Source organism: Budorcas taxicolor, chromosome 16, assembly GCF_023091745.1.
Source record: "Budorcas taxicolor isolate Tak-1 chromosome 16, Takin1.1, whole genome shotgun sequence".
NCBI lineage: Eukaryota > Metazoa > Chordata > Mammalia > Artiodactyla > Bovidae > Budorcas > Budorcas taxicolor.
Window position 1 is genome coordinate 71,591,249 of NC_068925.1, and position 15,544 is coordinate 71,606,792.

At 47.4% G+C, this 15,544-nt stretch overlaps 1 pseudogene; it reads right to left on the reverse strand.

The window, feature by feature from the left end:
* Window positions 1-1,475: 1,475 nt before the first annotated feature.
* Window positions 1,476-15,285, reverse strand: LOC128061309 (60S ribosomal protein L29-like; annotated as a pseudogene).
* Window positions 15,286-15,544: the final 259 nt, after the last annotated feature.

Here is a 15,544-nt window from a genome sequence, read left to right on the forward strand (position 1 = left end):
CGCCAATAGGACGGTGCCTCACTCTGCCACCCAGTGACCGCAGAGTGAACAGCAAGGGGGACAGACTGCACTGAGGAGGCAGCACTGCTCATACAATCCATCACCGAGGAAACAGTAATGCAAAACACGGGAATCCACGGGCCGCACAGGCTGGCCACCCAAGGCTGCCTCGTGGACAGTTTTAAAGACAGAGTCCAGCCCAGAGCCAAACCCAAAGTTTGTTTCCAGAAGGGCAAGCCCACCTGTGTTTACATTTCATGGGGACCTGGCAGAGTGGGCTGGAAGAGGCCTCGGTGTTCAGACGGTGACCCCATCAGGAGGCAGGGGCCAAAAGCTGCTGTCATGCTCAGGGGGTTCCAGGAGAAGCAGAGCCGCCTCGTCCCTGGGCGAGCACACAGCTTTATCCAGACCCTCTGAGCAAGGCGCTTCACCCAGTTTGGCCCTCCCTGAGTCTCTGCCAGGAGCTTGGGGAGCCAGGAGAGCGGAGAGGAGATGACCCCTCAGGGCTCAGCCCCCTGCAGCCTGCGTGACCAGCACTGCAGAGATGGGGCTGCTGCCTGAGCTCAACCAGGAGCTAATGTTCCCTTGCCCCTGACAGTGCTCCAGGGCATTGGCTCTGATTTAGTGTCTTTTTAAGGAAGGAGCTGGCAGCTGTGGGGGTCCTGGGGAGGTGGCCAGCTTGCTGGGAAGGCTGTGCTTTTGGTCCTGACATCTGGCTTGCCCTGACTGTGCCCTGGAGACACAGACTCTAAGAGAAGGGGAAGGACGCGGGAACCAGCATCGGTAGGGCGTCCTGTGCTGTGTGGGGAACCCGCCATCTCCGCCTCATTTAACCCACTGACTCTGAATTCCCAGCATGACCTGCCTCCAGGTAGTCAGCTGGTGAGATCTAAAACCAAGCCTCTGTGTGCTCTGTCCATCTCTCCCAGCTGCCCACTTCCCCACTGCAGCACCCTTCTGTGCTGGCTATCATGCCAGACAGTTCTCAAACCCAGAAACCCATGGGATCCCACAGCAAGAGAGCGTCCTTGCCTAGCTGCCCTGCCCTCAGCTCTCAGGGTCCTCTTTGATGGCTCAACAGCAGCGCTGACAACGGAGGATACTCCAGCCAACTCAGAAACCAGGGACACGGGCTTGTGTTCCCAGCTCAGAGGGAGAGCCTCTCCATCCCAGGACGGACGGGGCCCCTCATGCTGCCCGGAGCAGCGCGGCCACCTCGAGCCCCATGTGCAGGTGGCCAGCCAAGTGGACCCGAGCCGAGCCTGGGATGGTTGATGTTGTGTCCAGATGCCCCGCTGTCTCCTGGGTCCATCGGGTAGGCCACAGACACCTCACGCTACAGGTCACTGGAAACCAAGGAAGCTTTTTGTTTTGTTTTTGACAGATCTTGTCTCAGATTTATTTGTTCAGATCCCAAAGGAGGGCCCCGGCGCTATACAGACAGCAGCCCAGGGGTCACATCAGCCTTTCTGTCCTCACACTGGCAGATGAAGGTCTCTACTCCAGAGCTTTGGTGCCTGGGCACCCTTGGGAGCCAGAGCTGCAGCCGCAGGTACCTCGGCCTTGGCTGAAGACTTGGCCTGGGACTTTGGCCGGCAGAGCCTGAGACCCTTGATGATGTGGCCACAGGCACGTTTCCTGAGCTTGGGGTGAGCGGTGTAGGCAAGTTGGCTGAGCTTGCGGCTACCGCGCATTGGGATCTTGGGCTTGATTTTCTTGGGCTTCACGAGGTCCTTGACAGCCTCAGCACCTGCACTCGTGGCCTTGGCATTGGTGGGGTCTTCTTCAGGCCCTCTTGGCAAAGTACATGATCCTCAGGAACTTGGGGTCCACCACCTAAGAGACTCATATTCTTGTGATCAGGATTTCTGTGCCATTTTCAGGACTGGTTGTGCGTGGTGTGGTTCTTGGACTTGGCCACATTTGCATCGGGGCCTGCAGATCCTGAAGCGCCTGGTACCAGATGAGAAAGAACCAAGGTAGCTTTTTGAGATACATTTTCGCTGCAGACTCTAAACTACATAACCATCACTAAGATAAACACAGGAGAAGCGTGGGTGGGTTTAAAATTCAAAATTTATTCAACATACAGGCGTTATCAAAGAGCCTAACGTATATGAACCTCCAGCTCCCTCCGGGTATCTGACTCAGGAGCAAGTATGTGTGGCTTGTTCAACTTTATGGCAAAAGATCCCCAGATCTCCAGGTTTGGGAATCACTAATGTGACTGATTTTCTCCTTGAGGAAGTCAACCCTGACTAATCATTGGAAGGACTGTTGCTGAAGCTGAAGCTCCAATACTTTGGCCTCCTGATGCAGAGCTGACCTAATGGAAAAGACCCTGATGCTGAGAAAGACCGAAGGCAAAAGGAGAAGAGGGTGGCAGAGGATGAGATGGTTAGACAGCATCACCGACTCAATGGACATGAGTTTGAGCAAGCTCTGGGAGATGGTGAAGGACAGAGGAACTTGACGTGCTACAGGCCATGGGGTTGCAAAGAGTCAGACACGATTGTGCGACTGAACAGAACAAGAAGTGTGGCTTATGATCATTGTCATAATTAGCAGCCCAGAGTGTCCACCTCTCTGTCTGACTTTCGTCACTGACCCAGATCCTCGCTGCAAGTCTCAGAGGATGGAGCGTACATAGAAAGAGGGCTGCCTTGAGCACACTAGTGAGTTTACAGGAGGCCCAATGCCCGAGAGCAGTTCAGGCAACTGTCCCGTGGGTGCTGAAGGCAGGAGTGCCAACAGCAGGTTGGTGCAGGGGCTAAGAAAGCCAGCCCATGATGCCCGCCAGGCTGACCATCCGCGCCAAAGCCTTAGGGATGTGCCTCCTTCTGGGTCATCCCTCAGGTCAGAGTCTGAGGCTGAGGTTGTGCCTGCCTCTCCCCACTTGGGTTTTCTGACCTTCCTTTCCCCAAGGAAGCAGCTCATATGAGGCAAGGGAGAGGCCTGCCTTGCGAATCTGTCCTAGTCCCAGCTCCATTTTTTTATAGCTACGCAACTTTTGGCAAGGCTGAGCCTGAGTTTACCCCTCTGCAAAATGGCTGTGATCAGTGAGGCTTCAGAGTTTATTATAGGAGGCGCTTGGGGCCCTAAGAAAGGAGAGGCTGAGCTACTGTCAGCAAGCACATGTACACTGTTTTGCTTAGATGATAGGCTTGTTGGGGGTGGGTTGGGGAATGGGGAGCCGGCCAGGGTGATGCTGAAGTCTCACGCAGCATCTCTTGGTGCTCCCAGGGTTACAGGAATCAAAACCGGCCTCTTCCATGTGGTGACCGTGATGGTCAGATGAGATCATGCCGTGAAGCCCTTTGGGAACTGTAATGCTCTCAGCAGATGGGGTATGTTACTGCACCCTCCTCTGGAAGGACCTTAGCCCTTCAGTCGGGAGCCTGACCAGCATTGCTTGCTAATGGATCAGTGATGCTCCTGTGGACCCTTCTGCAGTGAGGCCTTCAGTGAGCTTTTTCCCAGCTGTGGATGATGCCCCAAGTGGTTCTCTGGCTCCTTCTTAAGCCAGAGGCTTGGATGGATCCTCCAAGCCCCCCTCCCCACCCCCCGAACCTTGTTTACTGGAGGAATTTTTTCACGTAGCAGCAGCCCAAGTAGTCCTCCAAATAAGTGATAAGAACCTGCAGAGGCAAAGATGGCCAGTTGCTTGTGAAAAATTCCATGGCAGCATCCTGGGTCTAAAGAATCAATTTCTGGGAGTGAGCTGGAACAACCCGTGAGGTTTTTTTCATTCAGTTTTGTTTTTCATCGCCAGCATCCCTGATTATTGTTGTACAAACTGAATTTGAGTTTTGGAAAGGGTGTTTCATGGGATCTGGTCCCCTGCCCAGCTAGAGTTCCTGTAAACCCTTCAAATTCAGGAGAATCTTTCCCAGTTTTGAAGTGCTCACTTATTCCTAGGAGGCGATGAAGTGACAGGAACACACCAAATATACCAACCACATATTCCTTTTGGGAAAGTCAGCTGAGCCAGTGCGGAAGGGAACTCGAGAATAAAAACAGCACTGGGGAGGTAGGGTTTCAAATGCATTTGCTAAGGGCAGAGCTTTTTCCCAGGGCAGCTTTTGCTAAGCTCTTGCTTGGAGAAGACAGAAAACTCGGGAGAGGTCCCACAGGGGCCTGGAGATGCTCCTGCCAGACGCAGCTCCAACAGCAGCTCGGCTCAGAGCCTTCCCCAGCCCCACCCAGAGTTCATCCTCACTAATGTGCCTCAGCACTGGGCTCAGATCCCCTCCTCAGCACTTTCTCACCGTTTAAATTCTCCGTATGTCTGTCCCCACCAGACTGCCAGACCCGGCAGCAGGGCTTGCTTGGCTCTTCTACCCTGGCCCAAAATTACTGTTTAATGTTTGTTGAATGAATAAACGAATAAACCCCATAATTAACCTGTGAGCCAGAAACCCAGAGAAGATCTTGAATTTTAAGAGGTAATTTAAAGAAGAATTAAAAAATGGAAGTCTTAATCATACAATTCATTGTCCTTATGAATAATACAGAGAAAACATAAACAGGCAGAGGAAGGGTTGGGCGAACCCATGCTTGATAGTTCTAGAAGTGAATACGTAATTCCGGGAAGTGGTTGTCTTGTATGAGTCTGACTCAGCGTGGCTATGCCGGGATCACTAGCTAACTCCTAGAACGTAAAAAGTAAGCCCACAAACATCTCTTTCTCTCCTTTCATTTATTTATTTATTTTTAATTTCCTAGTCACATCGTGCTTGCCTGCAATGGAAGCATGGAGTCTTAACCGCTGGACCGCCAGGGAAGTCCCTTTTTCCCTCCTTTACTTGCTCAGGAGGCCTTAGCATCAAGCCCAGGAGTTTGGCCTCTTGAAAGTGCTGGATTTTGTGCCCAGACTCTGGGACAGAGTCTCTTCTCTCCTTTGGTACCTTTTTTCCAAAACAAGTAAGTGTGTTGCTTGCTTGCCATCCTCGGTTCACAGTGATCAGGATGCTGCGGGAACCAGATGTACATTGATGCCGTCTTCACCAGGGAGAAAGCTGCTTTCCTAGAGGCTGGTTTTTCCAACCCTCCTTTCCTAGAAGCAAAGTCCGCTGCCCCCATGTCAGATCCACCCTGTTCTCTGAAGTGGTCCGAAAGCAAGCGGAAGGGAAGATAAACACTTGATAGGGAAGAGCGACAGCTGACTCTCTCCAGGGACCGGCCCAGCCCGCCCCGCCCCATGTCTCCCATGGGAGCTCGGGTCGTTTCTGCACAGGTGCCCGATGCCGTGTGTCCTGCGCAGGCTGGAGATGGGCCAGCGGTGCCATCTGCATGCCTCTCCATGGACACAAATGCACCTGCCGGGCTCAGAGCCATCCAGACGGTTAAGAAACCCAAGCTCTACCTTGTTCCTCTTCACAGGGAAAAGACAGAAGCCTCCCCTCTGGATCATGAAAGAAACAGCCAGGTCCTGTTTCCAGTGAGGCTGGAGGAAGGGTTTCTGGGGCAACCTAGGGGAGCAGGTACGGGGTTCAGGGGGAGAGGCTGAGCTGGGGGAGACCCCCCCCCCCCTAAAGAGGCACTGTGCGCTCAGCCCACCCAGGGAAGCGAGATCAGAGGGAGCTTCCGTAGGGTGGGAGCTCTCAAAGTGTGGGCCCCAGACCTGCTGCAGTGCATCACCTGGGAGCTTGTGAGGGACACCAGTCCTCGGGCCCCACCTCACACCTGCAGAATCAGAACCTCTGGGGGTGGGGCACAGCACGCTGGGGTTTACCAAGGACCCTCCCCAGGGGATTCGGAGGTAGGCCCGAGTTGCTGAGCATCCGGATCAGGCCTGCTGGGAGAGTGAGCCCTGGTGTGGGAGGCGGGGCCTGGGGCCTGGGGACTTCAGAGGAGCTCGGCCCATCTGCCCCAGGGTGTTGTACAAAGAGGATCCTTTTCTAGGAGTGCCGGCACGTGGAAAGGGTGTGGGAGCCTGCCTGAGAAACAGGTGACCGGGAGAAATGCTGAGTAAAGTCCCCTGTTGAAGGAGGCTCATCTTCCAGGTGCAGACAAGCGTTTAGCCCAACTTGGAGAGTGTGTTTCCATGAGTCCTCTGGTAAACCCGGTTTAGAGACTAACACTGCGTGCACATCCTTTTGCCCAACATAAAAAAAGAGTTTTGTTCCGCACAGGCCACTACTTTTTGATATTTGGTCGGCAGGAGTGGAGAAGGGTGAGAGTCCACTGCCGAGCTGTGAGGGGTCAGTGGAAGGATGCCTACTGTTGGGACATCGGGCTGAGTCTAGAACAGCGTGGCCCAAGGGACCCAGAGGGGCACGGGAGCAGCCTCCAGAGAAGAATCACTGAGCTGGGCTCCATTTTACAGAGATTGTCCAGGGCAGTTGGGAGGAGTCAGGACATTCACCACCCATCCCATTATTGGGCTTAGAAGCATCACTAGAATGTGAGAGATTGCTGTTGCCCTGTTAGGTGCTGCCCAGAGCTGGGAGTGGCGGGACACACACTCATGTGTGTGCACGCGCGCACGTGTGTGTGTGTTTGGGTTAAAGTAGCTCTTGCTGGCTTGGATATGGCTGAAATAAACCAGCACATCCTATGCCCCACCCCACAAACGCACACCGCCATCCCCAGTGAAACTTTGGCAGTGAGTCTGAAACAGTACAACCTAGACAGCATATTAAAAAGCAAAGATATTACTTTGCCAACAAAGGTCCATCTAGTCAAAGCTATGGTTTTTCCAGTAGTCATGTAGAGATGTGAGAGCTGAACTATAAAATAAAGCTGAGCACCAAAGAATTGATGCTTTTGAACTGTGCTGTTGGAGGAGACTCCTGAGAGTCCCTTGGACTGCAAGGAGATCCAACCAGTCCATCCTAAAGGAGATCAGTCCTGGGTGTTCATTGGAAGAACTGATGTTGAAGCTGAAACTCCAATACTTTGGTCACCTGATGCAAAAAACTGACTCATTTGAAAAGACCCTGATGCTGGGAAAGATTGAAGGCGGGAGGAGAAGGGGACGACACAGGATGAGATGGTTGGATAGCATCACTGACTCAATGGACATGAGTTTGAGTAAACTCTGGGAGCTGGTGATGGACAGGGAGGCCTGGCATGCTGCAGTTCATGGGGTTGCAAAGAGTCGGATTCTGAGCGACAGAGCGGAACTGAATTTAAGCACTTTATGAGATGACCAGTAGAGGGCGTGCTCTCCCCAGTTTGGGGCAGAACCGGCCCTCCCTGCCCTGTGCCCGGTGCGGGTCTGGCAGCCAGGCTCTCAGCTTTAAGGAAAAGATAGATTTACTCGGAGGTAAAAGAGCCACGAGCCTAAAGCAAAGTGACTTCAGGGACACAGGGAGCAAAGCTTCGCCTCCAGACAACGGAGATTGTTTGAGGCTTATCCATTTAAAATGCAAATATAACCCAGGATTACACTTCAGGGCTTCCTGTCTCATTGCGATGGAGGGAGTTGAGAGGGTTTTGACAAACCAGAAGGAGAGGGTGAGGGCGTGCTGGGCTGGGCGCAGAGGCACAGGGGCATAAAACAATGAAATTGGGGTCTCAAAGGCAAGTATCACAACCCTCCTCCATTCCAAAGAAGGGAAAACCCTTGTGTGCTTCCCACAGTAAGAGCTGAGAGAACCACGGAGGGGTGCCGCCTCCTTGGGGGTCTGTGGTCAATTGCATATGGGCAGTCTGGATCAAGTGCTGTGGACCCCGGTGGTTTTTCCTGTCTTTGAGCATTTTGAGGGCAGGACACTGCTTCATATTTCCAGTTCCTGGTGTAAACTCTGACACAATTGTAAATGCTAAGTGAACAAATGAATGGCCACAAGTAAGGAACCATTAGGTCAGTTATAGTGTATCAGCCTTATTGGAATATTACACAATGATTTAACAATATAGAAATCAAATCATTAAGTTGTTCACCTTAAATACAATGTTATATGTCAATAATATCTCAATAAAACTGGAAAAAAAAATAAAATGGTTACAAAGGCCATGTTGTAAAATGGGAAGTGCTTATGATATTATGTTGAGTATACAAATTGCTTTATGTCTGTGGACAATTACTCATGATGTGAATTGAAAGGGAACAAGGAGAAATGAAGGGTTGTGGACAGGCAGTGGACTTGTCAGTAGCTTCCTTCCTAGTTTGTGATTTAATCTCCTTTGTTGTGGGTTGTGCAATACACATAAAAACCATTTTTTTCCTGCCCACAAGAACGTCTCAGTTTTGTTCCTTGGTGCCAAAGTATGTTGGCTCCTGTCGTGTTTGCTCAGATCTATCTCTCTCCAGAATTCATTAGTTTCATGTGCTGGTGACAATGTCCAGGACTGCACCCACTTGCACACAGAAGAAATCCTTTGAATATTAATAATTTTACTGGCAACTGCTATGAATAACATGAAATTCAAACACTTAAACTTCAGTTCCCCCAGTCAACTGCTTCTCAAGTGTTATCTATAATAAGTCCCTATTTATACTGTCAACGAGAATAATAATGCGTCTCATTTGTTCAGAAGTGACCTTCTACATAAATTTAATCCTCACCACAAACCTACAAGCAAGGAAATGTTATCCCATCTTGTAAAGGAAGAAACAGAAATTCAGAGGGTTTCTATTACTGCTGCAAGACTATCGGCAGTTGGGTTTCATCATACCTAAGACTTCAGGCTCCCAACAGCTGCTCTTGTTTTAACCCAACATACCATGATGGGTGCTTTCAAAGGGCTCACAGTACTGCAGAGGCAATAACATAGTGCCCATCAGTAATATAGTCTAGGCATCCCGGGCAGTCCAGTGGTTAAGAATCTACCTGCCAATGCAGGGGACACAGGTTCGATCCCTGTCTGGGGAGATCCCACAGGCCTCGGAGCAACTAAGTCTGTGTGCTACAACTACTCAAGCCCAGGAACCTGGAGCCTGTATTCTGCAACAAGAGAAGTCACCTCAGTGAGAAGCCTGCGCACTGCAACGAAGAGTAGCCCCTATTCTATGCAACCAGAGAAAGCTCGTGCAGCAATGAAGACCAATTGCAGCCAAAAATAAAAAAAAAAATTAAATATGGTCTAACTGTACCAAAAAAGTGTCATGCGTAATAGTAGCAAGCACTGCGTAGGTTTGGATGTGATGAGTCTATGCCCAGGGTAGTGTCCTCAGGGACTCCTCTAATACTGAGCTGCTGACTGTGTAATGGGGATGCTTTGTCCATCCAAAATCCCACCCCAGCTGACGATCTGGAATTCACCTCTTGATTTTTGGTGAAAATATGTTTGAAGGGTCAAATATGTTCGGTGATGGACAGGGAAGCCTGGCATGCTGCAGCCCATGGGGTCGCAGAGTCGGACACAACTGAGCGACTGAACTAATGTTTTGAAGGATTGGGCTTTTGACTGAAAAAGAGGTCACTGTCACTCTGTCAGTTTTACTCTTACGCATTATGAAGCTTTATGAAAATGTACTCTGTCCATTAATCTCAGGGGGTTGGGGCCACTTCAGTCCCTGGAGGAAGCAGATGTTTTCCTGAGGAAGAGATGTCTGCTTAAGCGGCATGTGTCAGACAAAACCTAGAGGCTGCAACCGGAAATCAAGTGGCTCCCCACTGTGGACAGTTCTCTTTCCAGTCAACATTTCATCAGGGACTTAAAACAACAGTAATGAAGTGCAAATGAATTCATGAGACAGGACTAGACAGAGGCTTGACCTGTCATTTGTCTCAGTGGGGCGTGAAGTTCATAGACTTTACCTTATGAGTCATTTCCCCCTCTCTCCTGAATTCCCTTGGTTTCTCAAGGCTTTAGGGCCTCCAGGCCCATGTCCTCCTCCTCCTGATTCAAACCTGTTCACAGGACATCCATAGATCTCAGTACAGATTTAAGCCGAGGTCAGTGCACCTTGAACCTTCTCTCTCTTTATGGACCCAAAGGTATTTTATCTCCTGTGAGAAGTCATAGAAGCATTTTCCATGCTCAGGACGGTGGTCACCTACAAGAATGAATGACTGGTTCCACCTGCAAAGAGTGGGTGGGGACAGGCATCTGGTCCCAGAAGCTAAGGTTAGGCAGGCAGGTTACAGAAGAGCTGATTTCAGAAATGTGCCCCGTATCTGTGTACCTTTGCCTGCGGTGGAATATGAGAATGGTACTTTTTTTCTGAATGGAAGTCTTTCGTTTTACTGAAAATCTAAATGTAATTTTGGTGTTTCTCAATAGGATCTAAGAAAGGGCTTAACAGTTTCCCCGATGGTTAAGCATCTGCTGGGCAATGCAGGAGACATGGGTTTGATCCCTGGTTGGGGAACTAAGATCCCACGTGCTGTGGGGAAACTAAGCCTGCATGTCACAGCTAGAGAGGCCGGGTGTTGCAGCGAAAGACCCAGCATGCCAAAACTAAGGCTCGATGAAGCCAAATAAATCACTAAGAAAAGGGCTTAGATGCTGAAGTCCCTACTTACTATAGGTCAACTGATAAAAACACCCAGTTCTGCCTTTCTTTCTCATGGGTTTTTCTGTCCCCAACGAGTCTCCTTTCTTCTGCCTGGTCATTAGAGACCTTTGATCCTTGATCCTTGACCCCCCTCTTACTTTCTGCCCTTTTTTAAAAAAAAAAATTGGGAAGTATAATCGCTTTGGGCTTCCCTGGTCACTCAGTGGTAAAGAATCCAGCTGCCAATGCAGATGTGGGTTCGATCACTGGGTCAGGAAGATCCCCTGCAGAAGGAAATGGCAACCCACTCTAGTAGTCTTGCCTGGAGAATCCCATGGACAGAGGAGCCTGGTGGGCTACAGTCCACGGGGTCTCAAACGAGTTGGATACAACTTCGCAATTAAACAACAAATAACTGCTTTACAATGTTGTGTTAGTTTCTGCTGTAAAACAAAGAGAATCAGCAACATGTATACATATATCCCCTCCCTCTGGGACCTGCCCCCCTCCCCGTCATCCCACCCTTCCAGGTCATCAGAGAGCACCAACATGAGCTGCCAGTGTTACCCAGCAGCTTCCCACTATCTGTTTTACACGTGGTGGTGTATGTATGTCGATTCCCACCTCCCAGCTCATCCCACACATATCCACTCTTCTTTTTTTCTCACACGGTCAATCGTTGATTGAAAGACACTCTCTTCTCTAGAACAGTGATTCTCAAAGTGTGATTGGCGGGAACTTGAGAGTCCCCAAGACCTTTACAGGGAATCCATGTCAAAACTCTTATAATAATACAAAGAAGTTATTTACATTTTTTTACTGGGTGACATTTGTAAATGTGGTGATGTATGTAACTGCCGGCATCTTAGCCCAAAAAGGGCTTGTGACATCAAACCATACTACTGGTGGCCACTGGATTTTTCACTACCATGCCTTTGCAGTTTTTAAAAAAGTCAGTTTTACCTAAGAATGTCCTCAATGAAGGAACAAGCTATTGTATCCCAGTCCTTGGGTATGTGACTTTTTAATATTTTGTGATGACATTGGAAGTATGCATAACACACTGCCACACACCAAAGTATGAGGGTTGTTTAGAGGGAAAGCCTACGTACAATTATTTGAGTCACAGGCTGAACTACCGCCTGAATTTCATACACAAGCATTTTCACTTGAAATAATGACTGACATAAATTACAGTTACCGAGACTTGGGCATTTGGCAGGGATTTTCTTAAGAAACCACGAAGTGAGTCACTTCAAGAAACAATTGGCAGAATTTTTTATACAGTGGTAAGAACCAAGTTTTCAAAATAAAATTAGCATTTTGGAAATCCCGCATCTGCCAAAACAAGATTTAGAATTCATATATGGGCTTGACTGCTTCCCAATATTTGAAAGGCTTTTTAATGAGATCAGAGGTGACTTGTCTGGCATCATATGATGAAATAAATCAATATTTGGAAAACTGCACACTTCAGTGAAATCCTATTTTCCAAATGCATAATATTATGAAATATTTTTACAGAACAAGAGAGAGCGTTAGGTTTCAATGTAACAAAGTAGGAACTCTGGTTTCAGATTTCACAGCAACTAACCTTTAAGATCGGAAAAGGCAATGGCATCCCACTCCAGTACTCTTGCCTGGAAAATCCCATGGACGGAGGAGCCTGGTAGGCTGCAATCCATGGGGTTGCGAAAAGTTGGACATGACTGAGCGACTTCACTTTCCCTTTTCACTTTCATGCACTGGAGAAGGAAATGGCAACCCACTCCAGTGTTCTTGCCTGGAGAATCCCAGGGACGGGGGAGCCTGGTGGGCTGCCGTCTCTGGAGTCGCACAGAGTTGGACACGACTGAAGCAACTTAGCAGCAGCAGGAACCTTTAAGACACTACCAATTCAGATTTTGGTATAGTATTAAGGAATACCCACAATTATCTGAAAAGACTAGTGAAATACTTTTCCCTTTCCAAGTCCATATACGTGCTAGGCTTTTCTTCAAACGTCAAAATAGGGAATCTTTACAGTTTGAATGAAGAATCTAAGAATCCAGCTATCTTCTATAACACTAGACATTAGAGAGTTTTGTATTCTTTGGAGTCACTTGTCTCACTTCCTTTGTTTTAGAAAGGTTATTTTCATAATAATGAAATTTATGTCGATATAGTTATTTTTAAATGAACAGTTTTGGTTTTGTTTTTATTATGATTCACGTTGACATATAACTCACAAAACAGAAGTTCTTTGGGATCCTCAAGGATTTTTAAGTGTGTAAGAATTCTGAGATCAAAACCTTAGGGAGGGACTTCCCCGGTGGTTCAGTGGCTAAGTCGCTACACTCCCAATGCAGGGAACTCAGGTTCAAGCCCTGGTCCGGGAACAGGATCCCACATGCCGCGTCTAAGACCCATCACAGCCAAACAATTAAAAAATTAAAAAATAAAAACTTTGGGAGTCTCTGCTGTAGATTAACCTTTTATCTGGCTTCTAGTCTTCATTACAATTTCCTTAACACATAGTAACCTATTTATTAGAACATTAAGACTAGTTTTGGGAGGATTTGGAGTGGGCAGCCCTGTGCCTGGTCTGATTTCAATAGAACAGGCTCCACTGCCCTGCTCCCCAATTATCTTCTCTGTTGACCCTCCACAGGACCTCAGAGTTCCCTCACTGGTATTCTTTTAAGTCACCTGAATGCCTCTCTTCAAATCTAAACACATGTAAGTAGTGATTGCTGCTAGTCACCAGTCATTAATGCATTAAAATAATACCCAACTTTTTGAGTGTTGACTGTATCAACCTTAATTCTAAATGCTGGTGGCTCAGACGGTAAAGCATCTGTCTACAATGCGGGAGACCTGGGTTCAATCCCTGGGTTGGGAAGATCCCCTGGAGAAGGTAATGGCACCCCACTCCAGTACTATTGCCTGGAAAATCCCATGGACAGAGGAGCCTGGTAGGCTACAGTCCATGGGGTCGCAAAGAGTCGGGCACGACTGAGCGACTTCACTTTCACTTCATGTATTATCTCACTTAATGTTATGAACCATGAACATGTATTTTCAGTGAAGAAACCTGTAAATTGTTTTTATTAAGCAACAAGGCCTTTAGGAACAATGACACGTATTCTAGGCATAAGGTCTCACACAGGCACACGCTAGCAGGATAAAAAAGGCAGAGAACAGTCTGGAGCTTAGGTGGGGTGTGCACGATGGTTCACGGCGGGGCCGCCAGACTGGCCAGGGAGAGGCAGACACCAAAGCAAGGCGGGGAGACTGAGCCCTGGCTCCGCTGTGGTTCCAACCCTGACCCTGACCCTGACCCTGACCCTGGTGAGATCTGTTACCTGGTAATCCACAAACCACTTCTCTCTTGGCTCATTCTGAAATCTTACAACTCTTTTCCTATTCCCCAAGTGTATTGAAGTATCAGAATTTTTTAAAAAGTGCCATACAAAATTAACATTAAAAAAATAAATTTATCTGAGGTCTGAAATACTGAAGAACAAGCATATAGCTAAATAGTACAAAGAGCAGAAATTAGAACACAAAAAATGACTTAAGACAGATAGGCATTCTTCTGGCAATACTCTATTAGTTTACACATTTTTAAAACACATTTTAAAAAATATTTCTCCAACATTCACAAAAGGCAGAAGCTATATTTGCAACATTTCAAAATACTTTTGAAAGCATCCAGTTTCTTTCTCAAATCACTCAATTAAAATGTACACGAGTTACCCAAGTCCATTTTTCAAAGATACAACATAGAATCATATGATATTCTTGTTTGACATATTACAAATTTAACTAAAAATACAAAAAACTTATCAATTCATTTTGTGTTCTGCCCCATAGTATTTCATTCTTTTTCTAATCAACTAGGACAAATACACATGACATATATGTATATACACTTTTCAGGAATAAAATATTCCAACTTTTACCTGTAATTTGTTCAAAACCTCAGGAACTTGACAAGGACATGATTATTTGAAACAACATTGACAGTTTAAAAATAAAAACAATCATTTAAAGGAGGGACCTTAAAATACATTTTTGGCCATAAAGTCTGTGATGTGATTATCTAAGGAAGTTAGTGATACAGCATCGTCTGCCCGAGCTATCACCAACTGAACAACAAGGCTGAAAAGAGACTTTAAATTCCCTGTATCTACAAGGTAACAACCACAGTTGTTCATTCAATTGTCCAGGGAATTTTCCTCCAGCTAGATTTAAGTTCCTGTGCTACAATGATTTGGTCTATCCCCTGATGAGTGCATTCAAGATTCAAAAAATGATCTTTGAGATCAGATTTTACATTCATTATATACAGATGAGGAAAACGCTGCCTGGAGATTTACAGGGAAGCTAGAAACAGATCCACCAGGACACAGACCTGAAGTTCCTGATTCCCAGCTAAGTTCTTCTGGTAACAAGTTCTCCAGGGTAAGATTCCACATCATTTACTGTCGTTTGGTTACGGAGATTGCTACAATTTTAATATTAAGCAATGCACATAGCACGCCCAAATCAGAATTGCTAATTCACTTCAAGGGTATTCAAGGGAACACCTGATTGGCTTTTTGGGTTTATGTGGACATAATATCATGGCTGTTTCAATGTCATTACCCTAAAGATGTTCCCTATCAGCTTGGAGAGCCAGGACGTGAACAACATTGAGATTCTCACTGTAAACAAAACGCAGTGGTAGGCACTGTGGAAACGCATTTGGTCCTATTTTCCTTACCCTGAGCACAGAAAACAGCAGGCTGTTCCAGCAGGTCGGAGCCTGTGCACATTTCGTGGTGAAGAAAGGAGTCCACGTGCCCAGCGCACTGAGGGGGCACAGATGTGGGCACAGGACTCCTCGGAGGAGAATGGTCTGAAGAAACCATGTTGTAGAATCAGAACAGACAGCATTTCAAGAGGCCTCCCCTAATGGGGAACACCAGGTCTCCCTGAAGTTATTAGAGATTTCCTTATCTCAGGAATCGTCAAGGCCAAAGTATAAGGTGTGATACAAGACACCGTGAAAAAGCCCAGGAAACACAGGGTGAAATGTTCTGAGTAGAAAGCTATATACTAAAGGGGGGAAAAAAAGTAAAAAAGGCAATGGATACAAAACTACTCAATTTCAAGTTGGAGTGAAAAAAT